The sequence below is a fragment of the Lactuca serriola genome, chromosome 9 (assembly GCF_051521515.1).
Source record: "Lactuca serriola cultivar US96UC23 chromosome 9, Lser_US96UC23_V15, whole genome shotgun sequence".
In the NCBI taxonomy this organism is placed as follows: Eukaryota; Viridiplantae; Streptophyta; class Magnoliopsida; order Asterales; family Asteraceae; genus Lactuca; species Lactuca serriola.
This window is the reverse complement of record NC_136416.1, coordinates 11,269,159-11,285,462: the sequence shown is the minus strand read 5'-3', so window position 1 is coordinate 11,285,462 and position 16,304 is coordinate 11,269,159.

The following is a 16,304-nucleotide window of genomic DNA, read 5'->3' as shown; positions in this document are numbered from 1 at the left end:
GTGGATGGTTTGAATAACTTAGTCATTCCGGAAGAATAACCTAGTTTATTCGGGAAGTCAAAACATGCAAAGTGAAACACAATAATAATTGAATCCAATATGGTATCAAAACCTATGAACATAAATAAAACACCTTTTATTTATCACCATATGATTACACATTATTCATTGTATACTGTTTCAGCTATCAACTTTATTCTTGAATTTAAAACAATAGTTGTCCCATGCTCCAAGCATGTACACTATGTTTTCTAAACACTAGTCATGCCACACACCAAGTATGCATACTATGTTTGTCTATGATCTTTACTTTGTGAACTAGATCAATTGAACATAACTTCAATGATTCTCTTTTCACACTCCCAAATCCTTACTGCAAATGCAAGAATTCCAAATTCATGCCATTTACTGAAATCTGTTAGATTCTAAACTTATATGCATTGATCCTCTTGTAACGATTATGCACAAATTCACAAAGACTTGGCAACAATCATTACAGAGTATTCCAAAGGAGATCAACTCCTTGGAAACAACCTTCTTGCATTAAGTTTCCTTAATCTTACACAGATTGAAAATTCTAACTTTGAAACATTTCCAGATTCCATTTTGACTATCACTTCTGAACAAGAGTTGCCTCCTTACAGATTATGTCAATATGGTCCTTCCAGAATTATCACTATACTTCCAACTGTCATTGAGCAACCAATCTTTGGTAAACCTTAGATTGTCCTCGACAATTGTTTAATCCTTTTAGTAAAATCCAGTTCTAAACCTTTTCCCTTCTTAATGCCCCAGGCGCATGGAAAATTTTAGAAAGGATGAATATAGCACATGTAATCGATCCTATATCTGAAGCATATGGGACACGATTCATGATGTCTCACATAAAGACTAAACGAGTCTTTTGCTATAACATTTCCATTTCTATTTGCCAAGTTCTCATAATTCAGATTATGAAAAGGGATGCCGTAATCATAATCGAATTTTAGAACGCAAATAATGGACCCATATACAGAATTTCCTTATGTTGAGCCATTCCAACATGAAATTCATATATATATATATATATATATATATATATATATATCCTTGACTAAATGATTAAAACCTCACGATCTAAGCTTATAGATTTGAGATGAAGTATAATTTCCTCTCCCTTAATTATAGCAAAACAACTCTTTCCCAATTGAGACCTTTTGTTTTCTATAATTAACATTGCTAACTTGCAATACTTTATCATAATTATCATGCTCCCACTAACATGATGATTATTAGCATAACACTTATGCTCCCACTAGCTTTGACATGTACTCAGAAACCAGCTGACTTTCTTACCAAAGTTCAGATTTCTGATACTAGATTGTTTTGATAAAACTTTATCAAAATCATACACCTTCCCTTAGATAGCACACTTGTGTGTCTAAACAATTATGAAGAGGGATGCCGTAATCATAATGGTTAGACCTTTTTGCCACTTCTCACAAGTCCAGGTTAGTGTGCCGGTAAACCACACACGCTCCACTAACGACTTTGAGAATGCAAATATCACAATTGCTATCTAGCTAAAATCTACTTAGTGAAAGTGTTTCCTCACCATCATTTTCATGAATCGGAGAGAAACCTTATGACACTTAGATTTTTATGGTGTATGTGTTCTTACCCATGTGAATTGTCAAAACCATAGTCACAAGACAAGGATAATGACAAATCCAAACTCATATGGATTGAACTCAATCTTAATTTCTTGCCACCTGGCAGCTCAAGGGCCTGCCATTGCTTCCAAGTTGTTGTGCAACACATTGAGAACTCTAAGAACTCATATGCAAAGCCAACTTTGACTGGAATGGGCACAGAATATGTCATCACGATAGGTTATAAACCTCAAGTCGTGTGCTAGTGAAGAACTTCAGGTTTTATTCTTGATTAGTTCTTGAGACTTTCAAGACCTTTAAGACTCCCACTGTCCTCTTGACATATAAGACTCCCTTGTCAAACATCCAAGAGATAGTGCAGATTCTAATCAAGACAAACACTTCACACAATTGGCCTAAGTTGGTCTTTGTTTTATCCAAAACATCACAACTTACCAATTTCAAATGTACAAGAGTAGAAAACTTTTACTCTTACATTTGACAAGTGTTTTAAACCTTCTTTGAGACATATCACTCAAGTTACAATCTTGGAGTATGACTCTAAGACTTGTATTGGAACGAAGTATGACTCATCTTCTTGATTTAACCATTTCAACAATTCAAGATCCCTCTTCTTAGTCATAAGAATGCACTAAGATTTCCTTAGAGAGCTAATTGTGCTATGGTTTCTTAATCATTAAGATGATCACAAAACTGATACTAAAGTACTCTCCCATCTTTTCAGATTTGAGAAACTTTTATCCTTCTGCCTAAGTTGATTCTTCTTATTCGCTCTGCCTTACATTGAAATCTTTTCCAATGTCTCAGAATTACACTTAATCTTGTAAGTATAACCATATTTACTGAGCTTTAGTAAACTATGACGAATAGTCTTATCAATCTTTTGTGGTGGACTAAATCAGTGCACAAGAATGTGTACTTGATCCCTTAGTCCTTTACTTGACTCACACATCCATGTGACCGAGTAATTAGTCTTAATTTTTTCCAATACTTGAAAGTTCTCATTCATCATGCTATACACCTTGCATGAATCCAAGTCCCGGTCCAATTGAAACTTGGGTGATGAGAATCTTTCCTTATTTGGTAAATTTAGACATTTCCACAAATGAAATTATCAATTTCATATTTCCACTCTTGCTATTAATGGAATCATATAAGCAACAATTTTTCCTCAAATGCCATTGTAAGGATATTTTAAAATAAATAAAATCAAAAAATTTCTTTTATTTTAAAACTTTGTGGAAAAACTTATCCTTACAATCCATATGAAAACTTGGTGTTATCTATTCCTAAGAAATATCTCATAACTCCTAAGAAGTAGCTCAAGAATCCGATCTTCAAACTATGCGATAGAAATCCATCTACGCGATCAGATTCAACATATTCTTTCTTTAAGTTTCTTCACTTTTCTTTGATTCTTAAAACATCACCATGTGACCTAGTCACATCATGTATCAAGAATCTCAGAATAGAAACTTAACAGAGTTAGATAGTGGACTTTACCTGAAGTAGAGTCAAACTTATTGACTTTAACATCCTTAGGTAAATTTTGGCAGCTTCGCAACCAATGCCCCTTCCTTTGGCAATATAAACATATGGACCCTTTGATAATGGTACACGAGACTATCACAGACTTAGCTCTTCTCTTTACCATTTGGTCAACCGAGTTTACTATGGCCGATCCCTTTCCATTGGGAAGAGAATGCTTTCCGGGATTTCCTATGTCGCTATTGTCATTGTCCATCAAGTTTTAAGGAAGTTGATCTTAACAAATAGATAAGATCATTAAGGGTCTTGTCATAGTCTGTTTCATAGGTGTCCCAAAGGAACTCACTATGTGACTTAGAAAGTTATTGAACCACCAACTTTCTCAAGACTTTGACACCCAACTCTCCCGGCTTGTCAATATGTGACTACATCTCCAAGATGTGACCACACCTAGACCTTGCCTTGCCAATAGGGCCTGAGTGACCTTAAACTTTTCAAGAACTTGTGGGTTGGGGAGAATAATTGGAGGAGGTCAATGAAGTATGATTTCCAAGGGACATCATCTTCATTTAGGAAAGCTTGTTTCAAGAGATTTGGGAAGATCATATATGTCTAAACCAGACATCTTTTGGGAGATATTCAAGATAGTTGATTATAAAGTCCTTAATATGACACCCAATATGAAATATTAAGGCTAGGACCCAACAAACTATTTTATAACTTAGAAGAGGTATGCCGTAATCCAAGCTATAAAATATTTGAAGGTAGGTGAATGACGATTCACCAATTTCCACCAAGATAAACGAAATGTATTATTAGGTTTTAATTGGTTTTGAAACTCCTAGATCTTTGAGATTCATTGAACTGTTCAAAGGCATGTTTCAATCTCGAGTGTGCCCTTCAGGTTTTGTGACTGGGATGCCGAGGATCACAAAACAAGGTGTGAAGTAACCATGCAAATTACTTGGTACCCTTAAGTGTTTACCCCTTAATCGATGTGCTGGTTAACCACACACGCTCCATCGATACTATGATAAACATTAAGTTACCCTTTGCCTACCTTGTTAAATACGCGTTAGTGTGTCGGTTAACCACACACGCTCCACTAACCGACTTAAACAAAGTGCAAAGTGTAATTTCATGGATTAGCACCTTATTCACATTTTTCCTAAGTAACTAAGATTGGGTATTATTAAGAGTTTAGTTACTTAGTATTTATCATTAATACTTTTAATGAAGGGAGAATTATAGTCCTATCAAACCCGTTCGGCTAACGACCCTCCACCGGTCAAGCAAGCGGTGGGTGAGAGTGGACACCCATTAAGTTGCCATTTTATAGGCAACAACCTTATACCCACCTTATAGACCGGCTTCGTGAATGAGGCGTACTAGCGGTAAGACTGACTTTACTCTTATACATACATATATATATATATATATATATATATATATATATATATATATATATATATATATATATATATTATTAACTTATAATATTATAAAGTATAAGGGTTGAATTTTAACTTTTAAAATTCTAAGGGCTAACTTGGAATTAAAGTATTCATAAGAGAAAACTTTACAAATTCCAAAACTTGAGGGCAAGTTTTGAAACTATTCAAAACTAATTAATTCCATAACTTATGTGTTTAAAGTAGTTTTAATCCAAAAACTCTTCAAGTTCCATAACTTGAGGACAAGTTATGGAAGACTTTAAACTAATTAAAAGAATTAACTTTTCTTTATTTTATAACTTATGGAATTAATTAAGGTTACACTTTATTTATTTATTTATTAATGAAGTGACTCTTGAACCTCCATAACTTAAGGACAAGACTCTTCATCTTTTGTAATCATTGCCAACTTTTATGAGTTTTATGAAACTTAAATGTGACTTTTCATATAACTTGAGGACAAGTTACAAAAACACATTTTAGAATCAACTCTTAGATTAATTTGGATTGAAAACAACTATTTCACTCAACTTTTCTATTAATCTAAGCAACTCATAAGAACAAGATAATTCAAATCAAACTTTTCCATGTAATTAGAGTAACACTTTAAACTAATACAAAACATGAATCTATTGACAATTATCTTTAAAATTGGATTAGCATGAACATTACCACATCAAAAACAAGTTTATAAGTCCAAAACATTTTTGGGTAATGTTCCTAGTCCAATTTGCAGCCAAAAAAGTCGAGTTTATGCTGTCTGGGGGTCCAACTCGTCGAGTGCATGAACCAACTCGGCGAGTTGGATCGAATTCATCACTTTTTAGGCATGGACTCGCCGAGTCTGATGATCAGACAGCAAGAAATTCGATTTTTTAAGCAGTTTTGCAAGTATAACAAGAAAACAAGCCTAGGCTCTGATACCACTGTTGGGTTTTGAGCAATCTAACACTCCTAAGTGTACATGCAACCCTAAATACCTTGGATCTATGTTTTCTCTATTATACATGCAAATAAGAACTTCCAAGGTATTATCCTAATCTAGCATACAAAACAATGACTATAGCAAGATAGAATACATACCTCTTTGATGTAGAAAGTCTTCAAGCTTTAAGAGCTTAGCCCCAATAGTGTGTAAGCCTCAAATGGAATCACACAACACCAAATACACTTGGAATAACTTGAGAGAAATCTACACTTCATGAAATCGGCTAGCCCTTTCTTACTCTCACTAGTGGCCGATTTTGGTCAAGAATAAGATGCTTATATAGTTAGGGTTACACCATGTAAACCCTTTCATTTCCATGATCCATGGGTACAAATACACCATGGAGCATCCATGGACCATCCTATGGGTTTTAGCCCAACTTGATTATCCAAGAAGCTTTAGCCCACTATACAAGTATGGATGATTTACACAATCAACCCATATATTTAATTAGTCTTCTTTTGATCACTTAATTAATCCTAGATTAATTCTTGATCAATACTAGTTAAATAATCTTATTATCCTTATTATTAATATACTAGAACTTATAATATATTAATAACCATAAGTGTCTTATTTCTCTCATTATAGTCTATCCAAGTGCATGATGCCATGCAACCCAAATGAACCATGTCGGGTCGGGTCAAGTCTTACCAATTATAGTTATGGACTTAGACATTAATCCAACACTTACTTGAGCTCGGCTGATTGCATGCACCACACCCTTTTCTCTTTTCAAAACTCTTTTCGCTTTTTCTAAAACTCTTTTCTTTATACTTTTTCTAAAATCGTTTTCTTTTCTCAAAATCCTTTTGTAACCATGGTTTTTCTCTTGAAAACTCTATACCACTTCCTTAGTTTGAGTTCAGACACACTCGGGAGTGCGCCCGAATCCGTCAAACCAAGGCTCTGATACCAACTTGTAACGACCCAAAAATCACAACTAAAAATTTCTTTAAAAACATTACGAAATCATATTTATAAAAACTGTATCATAAGTCATAACATAATTTTCGATTATTAATTCAAAACATATCATCATTATCAGAGTCAAACATTCCCAGGCTAACTGTCTATGGTGTGTGCACTGCAATCTTCCCGAACTCCTCCTTTGAAAACTGAGTACCTGAAACCAAAACTGAAAACCGTAAGCACGAAGCTTAGTGAGCTCCCCCAATCTACCACATACCATACAATAACATATAAAGCACATACTGGGCCTTGCGCACTGCATCGGACCGAAGTCCGGATACTGACTGGGACCTTGTCCCCTACATCAGACCGAAGTCCGGACTAACTGAGACCTTGTCCCCTGCATCGGACCAAAGTCCGGACTAACTGGGGCCTTGCCCCCTGCATCGGACCAAAGTCCGGACTAACTGGGACCTTGTCCCCTGCATCGGACCGAAGTCCGGACTAACTGGGGCCTTGCCCCCTGCATCGAACCGAAGTCCGGAACTAACTGAACAGAACATAACATAAACATATCAACTAGCATGAACACACATATACTGCATACTACATTGGGCCGTAGCCCGGAACACATAACACATAAATCCTGTCTGAGCCACGAAGGCATCAAACATACTAACTACTACATCGGATCAAAATCCGGAAACTACTACTAGCTAAACGGGTCGGCATTGTGGCCGTAGACCCGTTCCTACTGGAAGGAAAGTCACCTGAGACTGCGGATCTGATGCTGCTAATCCTTTTGACTGCTACTTGACCTCTGACTCCGAACTGCTGCTCCACTAGCTCCTCGAGCTACTAATGTCAATATAACACTTAGTCCAACTGACCTCCAAAGGTCAACTAGGTCAACTCTAGTCAAGGTCAAAATCCTGATCAAAGTCAACCTTCCAGGTCAACCCTACTCGCCGAGTCCACCTAATAACTCGCCAAGTTCATATGCTCAGGGTCTTTCTATTCACGACTCGACTCGTCGAGTCAGTCCATGACTCACCGAGTCAACTATTCCCGAGTCCTGACCTGTCCAACTCGCTAAGTCTCCACCTGACTCACTGATTCGAGTTTCAACTCGAAGGGTTTGGGGTTTCGCGACCTGACTCGCCGATTCCAAGAATAGACTCGCCGAGCCCAAGGCAATCTTCAACCAACTCGTCGAGTTATTCTTCCAACTCGCCGAGTTCATGCCTAACTTCATCCGACTCGACGAGCTGTTCATCCCACCCGTCGAGTTCCTCCTCATCTTCAAGCTACTCGCCGAGTCCACTTGAAGGACTCGCCGAGTCCCAACAAATCCACATACATGCAGAGGACTTTAGAGTCATGCATGGACTCCAAACTGTAGATCCACTCTTCTAAAGCCTATTCCTTACGTAAAGTGGCAAACTTTACGTGTAGCTAACGAGATCTAGGCTCAAATCACTATAAACTAGGGTTTGAGACAAAGGGGCTCAACAATCAACCCATAGACTGATGCTTTATGATTCTCTAGGCCAAGATACACATAGATCTGAAGTAGCAACTTCAGATCTGGGCTTCTAACTCATAATAGCTCATAAACTTGTCCTAAAAGTCCCAAATACCAAGATAAAGGTTGATCTATATGCAAAAGAGGGAAGGTAGCGACTCATTACCTTCAAATGCTCTGGAAGACCTCACAACTCTGGATCTACTGCCAATTCTTGAATCCCCAATGAGTGCCTTCTTCCTTTTTCCTTCAAATCACCCAAAATGGCAAGAAAGCTTGAATGAGCAACAATGGAGGCTTAGGGTTTCTGGTTTTGGACTATAGGGCCGCAAATGAGCCCTAGGGAAGAGAATAAGTTGCTTAAATAGGGTACCAATTCCTGAAATTAGGGTTTCCTCGCTCAGACCCAACTCGCCGAGTTCACGAGCCGACTCGCCGAGTTGGTCACTTACTCGATTCCCTGGATCCCGCTCCGACTCATCGAGTTCCACCCCGGGCTCGACGAGTCCACTCCTTGACTTAGGGTTTCTTTCTTTTTCTTGGCCTTTCTGATCTTGGGTGTTACAGCAGTACAACCTCAACCCAATCCACACAATGTGTCGACATGTAATAGATAATATCCTATACAGATAATCATACAATATCACAGGCAGTCCTACAGATCTACCAGACTAGCATACTCATGCATATCTATTCTGTACTCGGCATATCAACAATATCGGGATATCAACCAAAGGGCCGAAATTGGTGCCTTCGACCCTGTTAGTACAGTGAGGAAAACTCACCTCGCGCTGCCAAAACATGCAGACGATCCCTAACCGTTGACTGCTAGATCCCAAACCACCATCATCAAGACAACACCCCATCAATAGTTGATTCCATAAATAATCTCCGACTGTAGATCCGCTATCACACCCGCGCTAATAGATCCCAAAATGACAATCCATCAACATCTAGCCACTGACGCAAACTATGAGTAAAATACCTCTTTTCCCTTCCTCAAGCTTGTCCCAAAGCCAAGGCCCAAACTAGATGACAAAAGGCCCAACATCAAAATATCTCCTTAAATCCAATTATGGCCTAATTTTCCAAATTGGGCCTAATTCCTTTTATGGCCTTCACCCAAGAAGATTCATCAAGCAAAAGCCCAAACCATAAATTCCCAAAAGGCCCAACACAGCCCAATGCAATCCAAACCCAAATCTTGATCCAAAAAGCTCAAAATACTTCAAGGTCCAAACTTGGCCCAATTTTCCAAATTGGGCCCAACTCCTTATTGGTCCTTATCCAAAAGTCTGTTCCTCTACTTAGTCCAAGACACACCCATCCAGATAGACCATTAGGGCCCAAGTATCAAGGAGAAGCCCAACAAAAGGCGTACGCGGGGCGTACCCCTTTGGTTTGTTGGGCGTACCTCGCCTCACATTGACCAATTATGGGGGGAGGGGGTTGACTCCGAACGCAGGGCGTATGTAGCCTTACGCAGGGCGTATCCTCGCAGGTCTTAAAATTCCAATAAGTGCTTAATGGATCAAGCACCTAAGCTCAAACTTCAGATCCACTACTCGAATGTACTCTAGAACCATAAAGTCTCAAACTTTAAGACTGTGGTCCTTGGAATGGCCTCAATCCATTAAGACCTCCTACAAAGAACAAGGGACCAAACTAGCTCAAGGGACCTTATTTTTATGCCTTAGAACCTATCCTAGGGTGTGAAAGGACAACCCATCTCGACCAAAACAAGGAATGCACCAAATGATATTCTTGGGACAAGAAAGATACCAAAAAGAAACCCAAATAAGATCTAAACCATCTAGGCATAAAGGAAGAAGCTTTATACCTTTTGAAGCTTCCCCAGAAGATGAAAACCCCAGATCTGCAAGCTTGGTTCCTTCCTTGACTCCTTTGATGCTCTTTCTTCTCATTCAACCACACCAAAAACACACGTTAGGCTCCAAAAATCTCTCTTAGGGACTAGGGTTTTCTAAGAACGGTTCAAAGACTTGGAGGCGAAAAGAGTGAAGCAAAAAGATCCACAATGGTGCTTAAATACCCTCCAAACCCTAAAATTTAGGGTTTCTACCAGACATTAGTATGCCAGCTGTAACAACGTAAATTTTCAAAACAAATTTTTGAAAATTTTCATCAACCAAATTCATATAAAATTATTCTGAAATATTTCCAACAGTAGTTTTTGAAACGTAACATATCACAAGATCATAAAAGCAAATTCTCTCTCTTGTAAGTACGAGTCACGCCGGCGCCTTCCCACGGTCCTCGCTAGTACCTGAAACACATAACACAACAACTGTAAGCATAAATGCTTAGTGATTTCCCCAAAATACAGCATACAACACATACACCACTTGAGGCTATAATACGACCCTCAAGTCGATGTGTCTCAGCGGGACCCTCCAGTCCCGTAGCTCGTTGGACCCTCTGGTCTGGTCATAGCTCGTTGGACCCTCCGGTCCGGTCTATAACATCAAACAACACACTTATATCACATAGCACATAATCTTATACGTAACACATAAGACCCTCTGTTCAACACATAATACCCCTCTAGGTAACGTATAGTGAGAAGACTCGCCTCAGGTGTCTTGGTAAGTCTCTGTCTCGGTAGAAATGTGATCTAGCCTCCGCCTAATCACATAAAGTAAATACTCTCATAAATATAACTATACTCAAACCTTTCTTAACACCCTCAGAAGGGTAAAAGACCATTTTACCCCTCTCTTGGCTTAAAGGCCTCACTGTTGACCAAACACTAAAAGTCAACAAAAGTCAACGGTTAAACTTTGACCCGACTCGTCGAGTGCACTTGGGCGACTCGACGAGTCTACACGTGTCCACTGACTCTCTTAGTCCCTCTCTTGGCATGTCGAGTCCTTCCCCTTACTCGACGAGTCACACCTGGCATGAATCGTGGGGCCACCCTGACTCAACTCGCCGAGTCTCAAGAACAACTCGTCGAGTTCCGCCTTGAAATCCAGTCCCCTAACTCTCCCTGACTCACCGAGTTATATCCCCAACTCGGCAAATCTACTCACTAAGTGATTTACGGGAAACCCTCATCCTACTCGCCGAGTCTGATCTTCGGACTCAGCGAGTTCATGCCATGCACAAACTCCATAGACTTCCTGAGGTCAGATATGTTCCTTTAATTCATAGATCTGGCCTTCCCAAGCATGATAATCACGTAAAGTTCAGATCTTGACACTCATTTGTCATCTAAATAGTCTAACTTGGTGATTTATCCCCAAAAATGACATCCTAAGCTCATGGCTCCCAAAATAACTCATAAAGCTCCAAGGGTTAAGGTCTCTAGACCTCTTTGGGTCCAGATCCAAAGCATAGACTCGAGAAGGGACCAATTTCTCCACTTATCCATCCTCTAAAGGGGTTAGAAAACCCTAACTATAAGAATCAACACCAAAACTGAAGAAGCTCCGAATAAATACCTCAATATGAACTCTATGAACTCTGAAGTCACCAAAATCGCACCCCCTTCAGCCTCCTATTGCTTTGGTCACCTCCTTCTTGCAAATACACCAACAAAAGGATCAAGAATGGCTTCTCCTTCCTCACAAACGCTCTAGATCTCTTAGGGTTTCTCTCTGGGGTTTGGTAGCCACAAATGACGGCCTTAAGGGCCTTTAAATAGGTCCCAAACCCAGGAAATTAGGGTTTCATTAAACAGCGTGGACTCGCCGAGTCCACTCATGTACTCAACGAGTCCGGCTGCGAACCCGGATACGAATCCGCGACCATACTTGGCGAGTTTAAACATCAACTCGCCGAGTCTACTCACAACTTCCAAAAATAAAGGAATAAGATATTATACATGGGAATCCGGATGTTACTGGGTTAGATCTGATCCCACATCGGCTGGGAAGGAGAACCAAGCATTCCTTATAAGGGGTGTGGATACCTTCCCTATCACAACGCGTTTTAAAGCCGTGAGGGCAGCAAATCCCATAAGAACTCTGCAGTTAAGCGTGCTCGGGCGGGAGTAGTAGCAGGATGGGTGACCCCCTGGGAAGTCCTCGTGCCGAGTGGCCTAAAGCGTACAATATTGTGATACGTGCCAGAGGGGGATGTTACAAATGGTATTAGAGCCAGGGCACGGGTCGATGTGTTCGACGGGGACGTCGAACCCTATAATGGGGGGGGGGTGAAAGTGGGTTAGATCTGATTCCACATCGGCTGGGAAGGAGAACCAAGCATTCCTTATAAGGGGTGTGGATACCTTCTCTATCACAACGCGTTTTAAAGTCGTGAGGGCAGCGGATCCCATAAGAACTCTACAGTTAAGCGTGCTCGGGCGGGAGTAGTACCAGGATGGGTGACCCCCTGGGAAGTCCTCGTGCCGAGTGGCCCAAAGCGAACAATATTGTGATACGTGCCAGAGGGGGATGTTACACCAGCGTACATATGTGTACGCGTAGTGTACTACGGCATGTCGGGAATGTCCTAGTACGTTTAGTGTACTAACTTGTATGCCCAGCTTACTACTCAAGCTTCCATAATTACCCTTTTGCCACTAGGGCTTCCCATGGTCACTTCATTCCATTCCAAGGACCAAAAGTGACATACTTAACACCCAAGGGACAAATTTGAAGATACTTGAAAGATGGGGTGTTACAACCAAGAACATCCCAAAACAAATATCCTTCTTTAAGACGAAACTTTAGATCTATACCCTTTAATCCAAGTTCTTTCATGGGTTTTAATACCCTTCAATTTGCCATTAAATCATCAACAAGAAAGAAAACTTGAAGAGAGAGAAAGTAGATCTGATAGAGAGAGAGAGAGAGAGAAAAAAAAACATATTTGAAACGATTTTTAGAGAGATAAAGTAGATATGAACATGAATACTTTGACAAAACACAAAATTCTCCTTCTATTTTTCTTCCAAAACACGAATTAAGAACAAATCTTATGATAGAATGGGTAGAAGATAACATATATGAGCAAGATTTTGCAATAATACGAGGTATTTGGCTTTTTCTTTTCAGAAAACTACAAAACTTGAAGAGCAATGTGAGATTCATGATAAAATATCGCCATAAACAAGATCGATTATTGCAATAATCGTTAAGATCTACAAGAACCTGCTCTGATACCACTTGTTGGGAATAAATCCGAGATGACGAATGTGAAATATCAAGAACAATCAAGAATAAATCACGATAATATGCAAGTAATATGATAAAGGTTTTGTGTATATTGATTATGATATGAATGTACAAAGAAATACCTAATCAGGAAAAAGCCTATCAACAAGAATCTAACCTAATGATTATTTATAGGGAACATAAAATATTTTCCAAATATAGGAAACCAATGCATTAGAAGAGCTTGATGAAGAACTTTTACTATAAATGCCCCATAGGGAATCATAAAATGATTAACCCTAAAAAGGCTTCCCTAAATAACCAAACATGCCTAATCAGTTTCAATATCTTAAATACTCAACATGTTTAAGTTGGAGCCTATAAATAGGGTACTAGGGATCAAATCCTATACCACTTTTTCCTCTCAATTTTGTTACTCCCTCTCTTTATATTCTCCTAGTTTGAAAACTATAAGATCTCTCGTATGTTATGTAGTTTTGGAATTTCCCTTTCAAATAAGTTTTCTTGTTTTGCTTCTTGGAGTCTTGGGCTTGACTACATTAGAGGGATTCTACTTTAGGTACTTCATATATTGCAAGAGTTGGCATAACCAAGGTCTCAATCAAAACATCAAGAGGTAGGTAATCTATCCATTCTTTAGTTGATTTCAGCATAGGTTGCTTTAATTAATAAAACCTAGATCATAGGGTGCATATACATTTCTATAAAATTTTGTTTTTCTCGGCTGATTGCATGCACCACACCCTTTTCTCTTTTCAAAACTCTTTTCGCTTTTTCTAAAACTCTTTTCTTTATACTTTTTCTAAAATCGTTTTCTTTTCTCAAAATCCTTTTGTAACCATGGTTTTTCTCTTGAAAACTCTATACCACTTCCTTAGTTTGAGTTCAGACACACTCGGGAGTGCGCCCGAATCCGTCAAACCAAGGCTCTGATACCAACTTGTAACGACCCAAAAATCACAACTAAAAATTTCTTTAAAAACATTACGAAATCATATTTATAAAAACTGTATCATAAGTCATAACATAATTTTCGATTATTAATTCAAAACATATCATCATTATCAGAGTCAAACATTCCCAGGCTAACTGTCTATGGTGTGTGCACTGCAATCTTCCCGAACTCCTCCTTTGAAAACTGAGTACCTGAAACCAAAACTGAAAACCGTAAGCACGAAGCTTAGTGAGCTCCCCCAATCTACCACATACCATACAATAACATATAAAGCACATACTGGGCCTTGCGCACTGCATCGGACCGAAGTCCGGATACTGACTGGGACCTTGTCCCCTACATCAGACCGAAGTCCGGACTAACTGAGACCTTGTCCCCTGCATCGGACCAAAGTCCGGACTAACTGGGGCCTTGCCCCCTGCATCGGACCAAAGTCCGGACTAACTGGGACCTTGTCCCCTGCATCGGACCGAAGTCCGGACTAACTGGGGCCTTGCCCCCTGCATCGAACCGAAGTCCGGAACTAACTGAACAGAACATAACATAAACATATCAACTAGCATGAACACACATATACTGCATACTACATTGGGCCGTAGCCCGGAACACATAACACATAAATCCTGTCTGAGCCACGAAGGCATCAAACATACTAACTACTACATCGGATCAAAATCCGGAAACTACTACTAGCTAAACGGGTCGGCATTGTGGCCGTAGACCCGTTCCTACTGGAAGGAAAGTCACCTGAGACTGCGGATCTGATGCTGCTAATCCTTTTGACTGCTACTTGACCTCTGACTCCGAACTGCTGCTCCACTAGCTCCTCGAGCTACTAATGTCAATATAACACTTAGTCCAACTGACCTCCAAAGGTCAACTAGGTCAACTCTAGTCAAGGTCAAAATCCTGATCAAAGTCAACCTTCCAGGTCAACCCTACTCGCCGAGTCCACCTAATAACTCGCCAAGTTCATATGCTCAGGGTCTTTCTATTCACGACTCGACTCGTCGAGTCAGTCCATGACTCACCGAGTCAACTATTCCCGAGTCCTGACCTGTCCAACTCGCTAAGTCTCCACCTGACTCACTGATTCGAGTTTCAACTCGAAGGGTTTGGGGTTTCGCGACCTGACTCGCCGATTCCAAGAATAGACTCGCCGAGCCCAAGGCAATCTTCAACCAACTCGTCGAGTTATTCTTCCAACTCGCCGAGTTCATGCCTAACTTCATCCGACTCGACGAGCTGTTCATCCCACCCGTCGAGTTCCTCCTCATCTTCAAGCTACTCGCCGAGTCCACTTGAAGGACTCGCCGAGTCCCAACAAATCCACATACATGCAGAGGACTTTAGAGTCATGCATGGACTCCAAACTGTAGATCCACTCTTCTAAAGCCTATTCCTTACGTAAAGTGGCAAACTTTACGTGTAGCTAACGAGATCTAGGCTCAAATCACTATAAACTAGGGTTTGAGACAAAGGGGCTCAACAATCAACCCATAGACTGATGCTTTATGATTCTCTAGGCCAAGATACACATAGATCTGAAGTAGCAACTTCAGATCTGGGCTTCTAACTCATAATAGCTCATAAACTTGTCCTAAAAGTCCCAAATACCAAGATAAAGGTTGATCTATATGCAAAAGAGGGAAGGTAGCGACTCATTACCTTCAAATGCTCTGGAAGACCTCACAACTCTGGATCTACTGCCAATTCTTGAATCCCCAATGAGTGCCTTCTTCCTTTTTCCTTCAAATCACCCAAAATGGCAAGAAAGCTTGAATGAGCAACAATGGAGGCTTAGGGTTTCTGGTTTTGGACTATAGGGCCGCAAATGAGCCCTAGGGAAGAGAATAAGTTGCTTAAATAGGGTACCAATTCCTGAAATTAGGGTTTCCTCGCTCAGACCCAACTCGCCGAGTTCACGAGCCGACTCGCCGAGTTGGTCACTTACTCGATTCCCTGGATCCCGCTCCGACTCATCGAGTTCCACCCCGGGCTCGACGAGTCCACTCCTTGACTTAGGGTTTCTTTCTTTTTCTTGGCCTTTCTGATCTTGGGTGTTACAGCAGTACAACCTCAACCCAATCCACACAATGTGTCGACATGTAATAGATAATATCCTATACAGATAATCATACAATATCACAGGCAGTCCTACAGATCTACCAGACTAGCATACTCATGCA